We start from the raw sequence: 13,059 nt of genomic DNA, 5'->3' as shown, positions 1-13,059 counted from the left end.
ATGGTGAAATGTGAAACTTTGCAATTTCAAGTTACTCTTTTATTGCTTAGTTGTGATTTAAACATTGATGTCTGGAAATTTTTAACATGAAATCACAAATGTACTATTGCTTCTTAGAATTCTAACAGTACGACTTAGCTCAATAGAGGTTTCATTGTGGCTTGTGCTTCTAGTGTCTTAAGCATAGGATAGTCAGTGACATTTTCAAGGTAGTGGTGAATTTGCTGACAAAATGTTTGCCAGACAAATAAATCAATCCCAGTGACTCTTCTTTGCAGACATCTCAGGCGTCGTCAATAGTGGATATGATCTTGGGGGCAAGTGAAAAACTGAAATCGTTATCCCTGTTGATATAGGACATTTTCCAGCTAAACCACAGAACTATTATTGCAGCTTATGCATTTTACTTTGCAGCTTTCACATACTTCTCTGCTTGGCACAGAAATCCTGTAAATCAAACACACATTCGCGTTTCGGAGGAATGATTTATTAGGGCCCTTGAGAATGCATTGCTTTGTTCTGTTTTCTCTAAATAGCACGATTTATACTCTGTTTAGATTTTACTATGAAAAGAAGGTAGCTAGCATAAACCTTACTCCATAAATTTGGATAAGAAAAGTCACATAAATATTTTTTTCTTATTTGGTCTTAGTTTTGACTGAGCCCTCATCCTGCCTGGTTTAAAAGGTGGGTTGAAGGCAGGAAATTCAACCTCACACATCACACGGATTCTCTCCTCTTCTCTTGGGTTTGCACAAGAATCCAAAGGGCCACTTCTGTGGTGCTAAGAACACAGATAAAAGCATTTAGCCTTCAGCCCACTTTACCTAGTGCAGGTCACTGTCCAGACTTTCGTGTTTGGCTGAGGCTGGGAGGCACATGCTGCGTGCTGCGCGCATAACAGGGCAGGGGGGAAAGAATACAGGGAAAACACACTCACATCATAATCAGACTCAATGACAACCTTTTGAGAAACAATGTAGTAGATAATTAAAAATTTGAATGGATGATTAGTTACCATATATGTACAGTTATCTTTGTCTATAAGTATCTTCTAATTAGAGGATCTATGAAAATGCTTCTTTAAGAGGATGCATCATGCATCCATGATGCTATGAATCTGTTCCTTAACAACAAAATTGTCAGTGTCGTTTTAATGATTGAAAAATGTAGCATATTTAGTTCATAAATCAAGAGCAGGAATTGACTTTTGAAATACTTTGAGTATATTTTGAGCTACAAACATATTGACGTATAAGAACAAACTATGCAGGTTCTATCAATAGACGTGCATTTAAAAGTATAAAATGATAGAATGTAAGTATTGGCAGTGCACTATAACACCAAGAAAAAGCCGTGTCTGTCTTGAACATCACCCTTGAAACTTTTTTGGAAGCTTGAGTCGGCTACAAAAGGACATGAGGTTAATCTGTGCTTCAAAATCCATCCTGGCTTCCTATTTGCAATTTTTGAATGATTGAGTTTGATCTTGAGGAAACGGCCTGCCATCCTAGGGGAGCCCTTCTGCTTCCTTTGCCCTTCACAAGATCAACTGAAGTTCTTTAGCTGTGTAAAAAGGTTGAATTTCCGGTAATAAAGCTAAACTCTTTTGGCTTTTTTGAATGATGATTTTTTTTTTCTGATTTAAGCATGACGTTATGCTGATGACTTAATTACTTAAAAACTTTAAATTTACTTTTACTTAAAGATAGCATAATTGGGGGCCCGGCCCGGTGGTGCAGTGGTTAAGTTCGTGCACTCCACTTCGAGGGCCCGGGGTGCACCAGTTCAGATACCAGGCATGGACCTGCATACTGCTCATCAAGCTGTGCTGTGGCGGTATCCCATATACAAATTAGAGGAAGATTGGCACAGATGTGAGCTCAGGGCAAATCTTTCTCACCAAAAAAAAAAAAAAAGCATAACAATGTTAGAGAAAAAGAGATAACAATTCAAAAGTCATCTGTATTACTACTGCTAGCAAGGTAATTTTTATATCGCACATTATCCTCCATGTTTCCATTCATATTTTACATATAATAATGACATTCATATAGCTTTTAAAATGTATCTTCCAGAAACCGTTGTTAACTTGCTACTGACAGTGAGGCCTCTATACCTTTGCGCTTCTGTTCCCCTCCACCCTGTGCTACTCAGATTCCTCCACCTTCCTCACCCCACCCCTCCTCTGTAACCTTATTAACAACCTGGTGTGTATCCTTCAGTACCTTCCAGGCTCACGTAATACACACACAAGTGCAACACACTCCCTCTCTGTATTTTGCTCTGTTCACTTTCCATATCTCATAGAAATCCCTCTAAGTCAACCATTAAACATCAAACGCATTTTTAAAATGGCTGCATAATGTTCTTTATTATGCATGAATCATAATTCATTCAGTCATTCTGTGTTGACGGTCATTTACCCTATTTGTTTTTTCTTCTGCAGCGTGGAAGTAAATTGTCTTGTGTCTACATCCTTTCATTTCTTTGATGTAGGTATCAGGAGTAGGATAGCTGGATCGAATATGCCTATTTTGAACTTTGATCTTAGCAGATAGCAAATTAAAATTGTGGTTTACCCAAAGGCTGTACAACGCCTATTTCCATCAGCAATATAGGACTCCTTTCTTGCCCTTTTGGGATTGTAGTGTTGTCTCTGCAATTTTTGCTTGTGTGTTGGCTTCTGGGTACTTAGTTTTGCATCTCCCTGGCTACTAGTTCGTTTGAGCATCTTTTTATATTTATGGGCCACTTAGATTTGCTCTTCTCTGAACCACCTAGTAACATCTTTCATCCATTTTTCTTTTGGATTTTTTCTCAATTTCTAAGAACCCTTTCTATTTTTAGATATTAACCCTATATATTTTGTCATATTTTCCCAAATCTACTGACTTTGTAATATATTTGCCAAGCATTTTAAATTTATATAAGTTCTTTAATTTTATTTTAATTTAAATATATAAAATATTTTAATTTAAAGATAGCTTCTGAGTTTCTTGAATTGGCTAAGAAGGCCTTCCCTCTCTTACAACTGCACTTCCAATCTCTTAGATTTCCTTCTAAGATTTTTGTTTTATTTTATAGCTTGAAAAAATTAAATCTGTCTGGAATTTGCTGTTTTTGTGATGTAGGGATTGAAATTTATTTTCGTCAAAATTGTGCCAGCATCATTTGCTAAGTAACATTCTTGCTTATTGAAATATATTTTTGTCGTATATTAACTTGTTGTATACTGGAATCTACTTCTGGACCCAATTCTACTGTACTGATTAATGTCGTTTCTTCTTTCACTTGAACTTTAAAATCATTTACTTCAATTTCAATTTCAAAACCTCAGCCAGTTGAAATTCAAATTGGAATCAAATTACATTTAAATGTTAATTTGAGGAAATTGGCATTTTATGATGCTAAGTGTTCCCACTCAAGAATATAGTATTTGTTCAGATTTTGATTTATGTCCTTTAATAAGACTTTCTAATAGCTCTTACTTGTTAGCTTTATTCCTTGAGATGTTTAGTTTTTTTCTGTCATAAATGTTTACCCCCATATCAACTTCCAAGTGCTTATTGTGAATGTAGAAAAAAGCTATTGACTTTTGGCACATTTATCTTGTATCCAGCCACCGCCCCAAGTTCCGGAATAACAGATTGTTTGAGCTATTCACTTATAATATCACCAAAAATAATTAATTTCCAGTACTCATAATGAATATTTCATTCTGTTGATTTAATGATCTTAGCACTCTCAGGGGACACTAATAGCCCCCACTTCGTAGCATTGTTTTGAGGACTAAAGAAACACATCTAAAGTGCTCAGAGCAGTGGCTGGCACATAGTAGGGGTCCAAGAAAATGATAACTAAAATTATTATTACTTCTAAACTATCAGAGGTTGTAAGTTCTTCAGTCTGGAAATGTCTCTTTCATGGAAACATCATGCCAAAGACCAAGAATTCAGCTACCATTTGCTGGCTTTTCTTATTATTCCATCATTCCCCCATTCTAATTGGTTTTGGGGGCCTGGGTGACAGCTTTCTTAAACTTTTGCTTAAGAAAGGACGGCAGGAAAGAAGAGCGGAGGAAAGGTTTATGTATAAGGATGATTCCATAGATTACATAATAATGACAGATTAATGATTCTGTAATAATAGTTATTACTATTCCACAGATCATTTTCCTTTGGAAAGGAGAAGCTATAGTCAAACTAGGTTTAAGGCTAGATATTGAATATATTTTGGTTTAGCTCATGTGGTGTTTCAGTTTATCTTGGGCAGGTCAAGGAGACTTGTCACAAAATCTTTTGCTTCCTAGGATTTGTTACATTTCTTCTTCAAAGGGAGATAAAGCAGTTGAGCCAATTATGACTCATTCTACTGCTCCTCTCAGTGAGTTTTATGAGTAACTTGAGCTAAGAAAAAAGTCCTTCCTTATGATGTAATAGCCTTGGGGAGATGAACTCTTGGGGAGAGGCAGCTCTCTTCTGACAGTGGTGGGGGACGTGGCACTGCGAACTGTCTTCACTTTCCAGGGCTGACATGGTTTGGCATTTTACATCTATCCTGTTTGGATGACATCCTGAGACCTGTCCTCTTTACCCTCCCTGAACAAGAGCCTTGGCAGGGGGCCTAGGGCAGCTACCATTAATTCTGTATCCGGCATTATCCACAGCCTGCCAAGGGGAGAATGCCCTGAACATAATATCCTGTGCCGGTTAGGAGTGGAAGGATGAGGGCAGGGGAGTGGGCACCACGTCCTTCTTTGTTGCCATCCTCTATGACAGCACTTGTTAGTATCATTGAGTGGATTCCAACTACCAGTGACCCTGTGGACAGCAGAGTGGAAGCTGCCCAACTTTTCGGGCCGTCCTCTCCCCTTCCGGCGCTGTATCAGAGTCCTCCGCTGACATTGGCAGGGTTTTCAAGACCAGTTTTCTCGAAGCGGGTGGCCAGGTCCCTCTTCCTAGTCTCAGTCTGGAAGCTCCCTGAAACCTGTCCACCACGGGTGACCCTGCTGTTGTTATTTGAAATCCTGGTGGCAGAGCTTTCAGCATCACAGCCACCACAGTGTGACAACTGACAGATGAGTGGTGTGGTTCCCTGACTGGGACACAAACGTGGGCTGTGGCAGGGAGAGCGTCGGATCTTTTCTTCTTTTTTTGAGGAAGATTAGCCCTGAGCTAACTGCTGTCAATCCTCCTCTTTTTTCTGAGGAAGACTGGCCCTGAGCTAACATCCATGCCCATCTTCCTCTACTTTATATGTGGGATGCCTACCACAGCATGGCTTGCCAAGCTGTGCCATGTCCCCACCCGGGATTCGAACCGGCGAACCCTGGGCTGCCGAAGCGGAGCGTGTGTAGTTAACCACTGTGCCACCAGGCCTGACCCAGAGCGTCGGATCTTAACCACCAGACCGCCAGGGCCGGTATGATACCATCGGTGGAATGAAATTAGTGGCACGGCTGTGGCTAATAACATTCTGTTTGTTTCTGAAAAATTAAGAGCTAGCTGTTGAGTGTTTGCTGGTCATTACCAGCTGGTTCAGCTTCTGCAAGCAGCCCAAGATGTAGCTCAGGAATCGTCTTTTTGTGTAACAAAACAGACCCTGGAAGTCTCCAGTTAAAATCTTCTGTGATCCAAGTCATGCTTTATTGAAGTCAGAAAATTCAAAGGAATGAATGAGTGAAGTGAGAACTTTTTCCAGAATAGTTCTAGTGGCGAATGACTGAGTCAGCTTCTGGGAACTTTAGTTTGTATTTTTAACATGTAAACCACACGGATGGTTACCATCTCCTTATATTATTATTTCAAATAATTAACAGATAAGGCCTCTCTGGAGAAGGTCCAAATTCATTTTGAGAAGTGCTCACACAGACAGAAACCTCACCCCCAATGCAGGATGTACTAACAGATACAAAACCCAAAAACCCATTGGGTTGAATTAATCCCTAATTTACTTGAATATTCAATGTACTTCATTCCAACCAAATGAATTTTTATCTACTCTCATTTCTAAAAACAAACAAAACAGTAAATAAAACATTCAATTCCCTGTAGAAGTTGAGTCACATCTTCGAAATCACAACACTCTGGTTTCAGAAGCCCCCTTTTTCTTCTAATATGAATCATATACGTAAGTCTGGTTAAAGGTGGGGGATGAGGTGGAGGGAAAACCCTCTTGCCAGGTCTGAAACTGAAAAGCAAAGTAAGAAAATAACGTTTAATATTTATATCACTCCTAAATCTAAGTCAGCGGAATAGGAAGTTCCTGTCATCACTGAAAAAAATAAAATCTGTAGGGGAGACAGGACGTACGCTAATGCTAACACGAGTGGAAGGCAGTCAGTGCGATAACTGTTAACGGCACCCCTTGGACACTATACTATACTGGCTCTGGAATTGTGGAACAAGCCCAGACCGGACCTCTCACTGACTCCTCCAAGTCTCCTCTGATTCTAGGCTTCCCACAGAAGACCCTCTGCAGAGTAGCCAGATTCTGGGGCTTTCTTAGGTGGGACCTCTCTAGGGAGTACCCTAGGTCTGCAGACTCAATTCAGCATGTTTTGGGTGAGCCTAGCATAGACCCGTGCTGGTTTTTGTTACCTCAGCACCAGTAAAACACTGTGTGGCAGGCTGATAATGGCTCCCTAAGAGACATCATCCTCATCCTAATCCCCAAATCTGATACTGTTACCTTTATTTGAGAAAAGGATCTTTGCAGATGTGACTAAGAATCTTGAGATGATCCTGGATTACCCAATGGGCCCTAAATGCCACCAGAAATGTCCTTAAAAGAGGGAGATGAGACACACACAGTGGAGATATGAAGATGGAAGCAGTTTGGGTGATTGTTGCCTAACATCAAGGAATGCCAGCAGCAAGGAATGGATCCTCTTAGAGCCGATGGGGCAGCAAGGTCTTGTCTACACTTGATTTTGGACTTTTGGCTCCAGAACCATAACAAAAAGTTTGTTGTTTTAAGCCACCAAATTGGTAGTAATTTGTTATAGTAGCCCCAGGAACTAATACATACTGTTTAACTAGGACACTAATATCTTCTTAGAAAATAACAGAAATAGATCGACAATATTTGAGAACCCAGTTAAGAATTTATCTCCTTAACACATTTTTGTGGGTAAAACACCAAAGTGTCACTTAAGAAAAACAAGAGGAACAAAAATGTTTTTATTATTGGAAAGGTATGTGGAGAATATTTCAATGACATTATCTGGAAGAGGCCTTGCGGCCATAGTGCAGCTGAAGTGGAAAAGAAGTCTGTCAACACTGGCTCTGAAACAGACTTCAGAGTCACTGCACCAACATCCACAGACCTGGTGCTGATTAGAGAATGGTCTTTCCAGAACTATCCTATCATCTCCTTACATTAGTGGCCAATTCCCCAGCATGAAGTAGAGAGACAGACAGGTACAAATTACAAAGCGTCCAGAGATTACTGCTGGCCTACAGCACGAGTGGAGGGGAGCATCTTACTCCGCGCCATCGAGGATGCTGTCTGCACCCTTGGGCCGTAGGCGGCTATCGGCTGCCTTCTCCGCCTGCCTCTGTACGAGCAGTCTGTACTCTGCCCTCTTCTCTCCACCCCCAGCACACTGAGGCCGGGCTGCCCTCTTCTTTCGCCACGCTCAATCCTTATAAAAATCATCTCATTCACACTCATGCTTCAGTTGCCTCCTGGATGTCCACGACCCCAAAGTCCAAATGTTAAATCTTACCAGTTTTTTTGCTTATGCACTAAAACCCACAATTCCTTGCCAGCTTCTCTATTTTATCATCATTGGTGCTCCATCTCCCTGGTTCTGCTAATATCATCAGATATTTGACTCTTTCCTTCAGCCCCCACATTTAAGCCATTAACCAATTCTCCAGTTGCTCCTTTTTAAAGTTTCTTGGGCTACCCTTGTCACGGCAGCTCCAACCCTAACCACTTCATGCTTACAGACCCAAGCCGCCTCCCAGCCGGCTGGGCTCACTTGGGACCCAGCATTGTTCCTCCCCGGCTGTCTTCAACATAGCTGTCACCGTGGGTGGCTGTAGTGCTTTGCTCCCATTAGAGTAGTAGAGCGGCCCCCTGGTTAACTCCTCACTCCTGTACCCACTCATTGTACTCCATTTCCACCATGGAAAATTATTAATTTCTCTGCCAGCCATGTAGTTGTCCATCACTGGCTGATTTGCTCAGAGAATCTAATTAACACTGACCTGAGTAAAACTAAGTTAGAAATATAAATTAAGCAGTCCATACATTTTAAAACAAAATTTTTACATAGTCACTTGCATTAGTAGGGATGACGGAGCAGGATCATCTGCGGTTAGACGTGAGTTAGGTTTTCGCTCATTTGGTATTTCTGACTGGTCTTCCCCACACTGATATATTAAGCACTTTGCCAGGAGGAATTGGGTTTATTTTATCATTTACTCTTTGCTGCTCCCCTTGCCCAAAGCACAGCACACTGCACATTCCTAAGTTTGACAGTAACTGAGTTTCCTGTTCTGAACCCAGTGCTCACAGGGGACATGAACTACCACACCACACACAGGAATCCAAATGGGTAGTAACAGCAGATCACAAAACTTAAAGGGTTTGATCTCTGCCTATTTAAAAACTGCTGTAACCTTCTGACTTAAGCGAACATTATTATTCACATAAAAATCCTGTAATATCTATTTGAGTTTAGTTTCCAGAAAAAACCCTGCATTTTGACCCAAATGCTGAATCTGGATAATGATCTCATTTATGTCATTGTATAAGGAAAATCAATTTAAACTAGGTTCATAACATAACAAAGTAGTAAAAATTCCCTGCACACCCTTTCAGACAAATCAGAGAAATTACTGACGGCCTATAAAGGATAAAAATCTTTATACATATTAGAAATACCCTGTTCTCCTAAAGTCATTAAATTGTCCCAATGGAAAGCTCTGAGAAAGTTTAACAGATCGTTACCCACTGAGCTTTGTTCAGTTGCTGTCGTTTTCTCCCAAGAGAATGGAAGCTCCATGTGGGCAGAACAGCTCTGCTGCATCCCCAGCATGGCGGGCAGGGCCTGGGACGTGGCAGACACACACAACTAAACAGATCTGTTGATTCGTAGATACAAAAACTCAGCTAGATAGCTCTAATTTTGGAGAGTCTTTAATTCTTAAGGTCAGTATTCTATAGGCCACAAACAAGGATATTTTAAGGGAGGAAGCTCAAAATATATGCAACATCTGGAATAGTTTTTAAAAAATCTGCAGCATTTAGAAAACAGACCTATTTAGCAGTATTTTATTTCTACCTTTCAAAGAAAAACTAATGCCAAGCCTACAAACTCAGTTGCTCCATTAACAGGTTTAGTAGCCAACTGTTGACAAGTGTCATCAATATCCCAACAAAGACTCATACATTTTTCTCTCCATAGTCAGTTAAGGGGACAGAGTTTAGATCTGCTCTCAATCTATTATACTTCTCTCACGCATTCATAAAACACCAGATGTACTGATGCACTGTAACAAATTACAGAACAGGTTTTAAAAAAAAATCTGGGTCCTATAAATCACAATTTGTTAAGGCTCACTGATAGTTTAGGAGAGATGAGCCTGCAAACACTAAGATGAAGTCGCAGGAGTATTAATTACAAATATGTAATTCTTTTCTGCATTTCCAGGATTTAAGAGGAGATGGAATAACAGATGGGGTTAAACTCAGGGCAGACAGAGACGGAAGTAAATGAAGAGGGAAACGGTGCGGGGTGAGCTCTGACTCTAAGGTTGCCTTCCCCACCCAACAGACAAGATGACTGAACAGAGAAGCAAAACTCACCTTCATAAATGGAGGTTTTAAATTTTCTGCTCATAACAGCCACATGTGGGAACAACCATACACTCAAGAAAAAAGAAGGCCGAATCCACGCAAAAGTCAAAATGGGGCTTTTACAACTTTTTAGAAAAGTTAAATAAAATCTCTCTCTGGTTTTCTCCTAAAATTCAAGTTTCTCTCAGTATCCTTGGGGACATGAGGAGGAACTCATGACTTTTCTGACTGAATTACTGTAGTATTTTCCATTTAAGCGCCAGAGAGTCTATCTGCACAGGACCTGCAATTCCTAAGCTGCAGCAACTATGTCATATGGGAGACAATGGTGCTTTTTGCTAAACCACAGCCCTATTTCTATTAGCAAGATACAAGATAAAAAACAAAAAAACACCGACCTAGAGGAGGGCACTGGCATTGACTTCAGTCTACTCCTCTGGAGTAGGTGCTCTTATCACTCCCATTTCACACCTAACCAGGTCACAGGCCAGGGAAGGGCAGGGCTGAGATCAGAGGCCCAGGAAGCCTGGTTCCAGGGCCCACCTCCTCATTCACACACTCAACTGTCCGTTTTGTATGCCCAGCACTCGTCTGTGACTCGTACTGTTTCCCACCAGATCACTGGTTCTCAATGGGGCAATTCTGCCCTCAACACCCTCTCCCCAAATCTAACTAGAGGACACCTGGCAAAGTCTGCAGACAATTTTGGCTGTCACAGCTTGGGGGTGGGGGTGGTATTACTGGCATCTAGTTGGTAGAGACCAGGGATGCTGCTAAAAATCCTATAATGCACAGGATACCCCCCCACAACTCACTGTCCAGCACAAAACATCCATAGTGCTGAGGCTGAGACACACCGCAGCAGAGCATAAATTCTAGGGGGTCAGGGTCCAAGTTGATCTCGGGTGCTGCTCTATCCTCAGGCCTAGAACAAAGCTTGCCAGAGAAGTACTTAAATCTATCTGTTGAATATTTATCTGTTTTTAAGAGCTGAAAACTCAGCCTGGCATGTAGCTGGTGGGCAACAAACACTTATTAAAGGTAACTCATTGAATGGTGGTGCCCTCAAAGAGGGTGGACAGGATGTAACAGGACATCATAAAGTGAAGTGATTTTAGCACTCAGCAATCCCACTTTTTTAGGGTTTTTCTCCCAATGATGATAAATAAAACCAGTTCTGCTAAAACAAGTCCTTTCATTAAGTGGGACTTCTGAGAGAACATTTCTTTTTCTTTGGATCCATGGGACCTTTAAGTATACGGAACTCTGAGTTAAATACGTAAGGAAGAAGACTTCTTTCTTCTTAAAATTAAAGCCTTCAAATGCCCCTTCAAACAGCCCATATGTAGGGGATTAACCCCTAAACTAGATGGTGTAACTGGTCAACCGCTGAGAGGCTCCAGTGGCTGGCAAATACTTTGAGAAAGTTGAGTTAAGATTTGCTTACAAACTTCAAAAAAGAACAAGATTATAGCACACAAAAGACAAAGACAGACCTATCATCTAAAAACAAAGTAGGACCCGAGTCCACTTCTCTCAGAGAGTTTATAGCGATAATAGCTTGAGTAAAACTGCATCCTATATTTTTAAAAAATCCCTAAGTGTAACATCTGTCAGTCTTTTCAATTCTTCTGACACCTCCTACACCTGAACATTGCCCAGAGGCATACATTCCTAAAGTAATATTGCCTGATTCACAAATTCTTTCCCAAGGAAAAATTCAGAAAGTGGTTATGTGGATATTCAAACAATACTAGGAAAAAAATCTGCCATCTTTCACTCATCATTTCTGTAATTAATGAATGAGTCCAGCTTGCCAAAATGTTAAATTATGAAACCAAACTATGTAAAACGCACCCATTCTATTTAAAAAGAAGTTAAACCCATATTTATTTACTAGCACTGTTAAACATTACACAAAACACATTCAAGTGGCAAGTAATTATAATGCAAGCCCTTGCATGGCAATCCAAATTTATTGAACTACTGATGCTAGTTATACAAAATTGCACCACTTTAATTAAGGCTTTTAGTTTACATTTGGCCACCTCAAAGGAGTTGTAACATCAGGTTGGTCAATTTAAATACTGTGGCTCCCTGTTGGATAGACACACAATCTTTACACCCAAACGTTAATGCATACAAAGCAACAAGGCATTGTTAAATAAAACAGCAATATTACTGCAACTCAGGCCTTGTGACCAATTACACATGATTAAAATTACTTCCCACATTCACATCCACAGTACTCGTCCACCATTTAACATCTCAACCAAAACGTTACACATGTGAAACAATCACTAACAGGCAAAAATACTAAACCTGTATATTTGGTATTGCAAATACACTTATGCATGAGCAAGCAAGGGATTCACAGTGAGAATCTACAGCTGCAGAAGCCTGAAAATGATTTACAAAAATTGTTAAATCATTAAAAAATTGTTTGAAAATATACACTTCTTGTTGTAGACCCCCACTGTACACACAACTATAAACACTGTTCCCTATGTAAACAAAAAAGGAAACATATAATAAGAGATTTGAAAAGTCTGGACATTTCCTTCCCAACAGATATTAAAGGCAACGTCTTTAATCTAAGACATTAGACTGAAAGGACTATCATATTTTAAAGACAAGATCACTGTCTCCACAGGATTTTTAAAAATTAAAAAAACTATATAGCTGTGTTAATCAAAGCGCTTATTTGTACAATACAATGATAATGACCTTGAATTTCTTAAAAAAAATTACAATAAGCTACAAGTATCAAAGAAGCGAAGTTATCTGGAGTAGTCTATATAGGAGCTCTTTGGACTTTCTTTTATTATGCTAAAATAGTGGTGCTTTTAAGATTTACATTATTGTACTCTCCAATACAAAGTATGGGGCGTGTAAAGTATACAGTACACCATTTTCATACATGTACAACATTGGTGGATGAAAATGTCTCTTAGCAGTAATACTGGATCGTAGCCTCTGGTTTTACCAGCTGCATACTCTAGGACTATTATATAAGTAAAAATCTCTCTTGTGATACTGGGAAGTGATTAGAATGTGCAAACTGATGTAGTAGCTTTCATCCGCCTCTTAAAGGGTACCACCACAGAAAGTCCATTTAAGATGTTGGTAGGTTTAACAAAGTTGGAATGCTGGCACTGTTGAATTGGGCAACAGTTCTTCAGACCTGTCAAAAAGAAATAAATTACATTAATTGAAAACGTGGGCCAAAAATTAGCACACTAAAGA

The 13,059-nt window shown here is 40.0% G+C and overlaps 1 protein-coding gene across 7 annotated transcripts in view; it reads right to left on the bottom strand.

Annotated features, from left to right (window-relative positions):
• Positions 1-11,684: 11,684 nt before the first annotated feature.
• The window catches only part of RAP1B (RAP1B, member of RAS oncogene family), a 40,814-nt gene continuing 39,439 nt past the window's right edge, over positions 11,685-13,059 (bottom strand). For 6 of the 7 annotated variants that reach the window (XM_070269173.1, XM_070269168.1, XM_070269169.1 and 3 more), the window contains one exon: positions 11,756-12,997. The gene's annotated coding sequence lies outside the window, so the exon portion shown is untranslated. Of the gene's footprint in view, positions 12,998-13,059 lie in introns of all 7 variants that reach the window. The other variant, NM_001253838.3, reaches the window with a different exon arrangement.

This window comes from Equus caballus, chromosome 6, assembly GCF_041296265.1.
Source record: "Equus caballus isolate H_3958 breed thoroughbred chromosome 6, TB-T2T, whole genome shotgun sequence".
NCBI lineage: Eukaryota > Metazoa > Chordata > Mammalia > Perissodactyla > Equidae > Equus > Equus caballus.
This window is presented reverse-complemented; position numbering and strand designations above follow the sequence as displayed.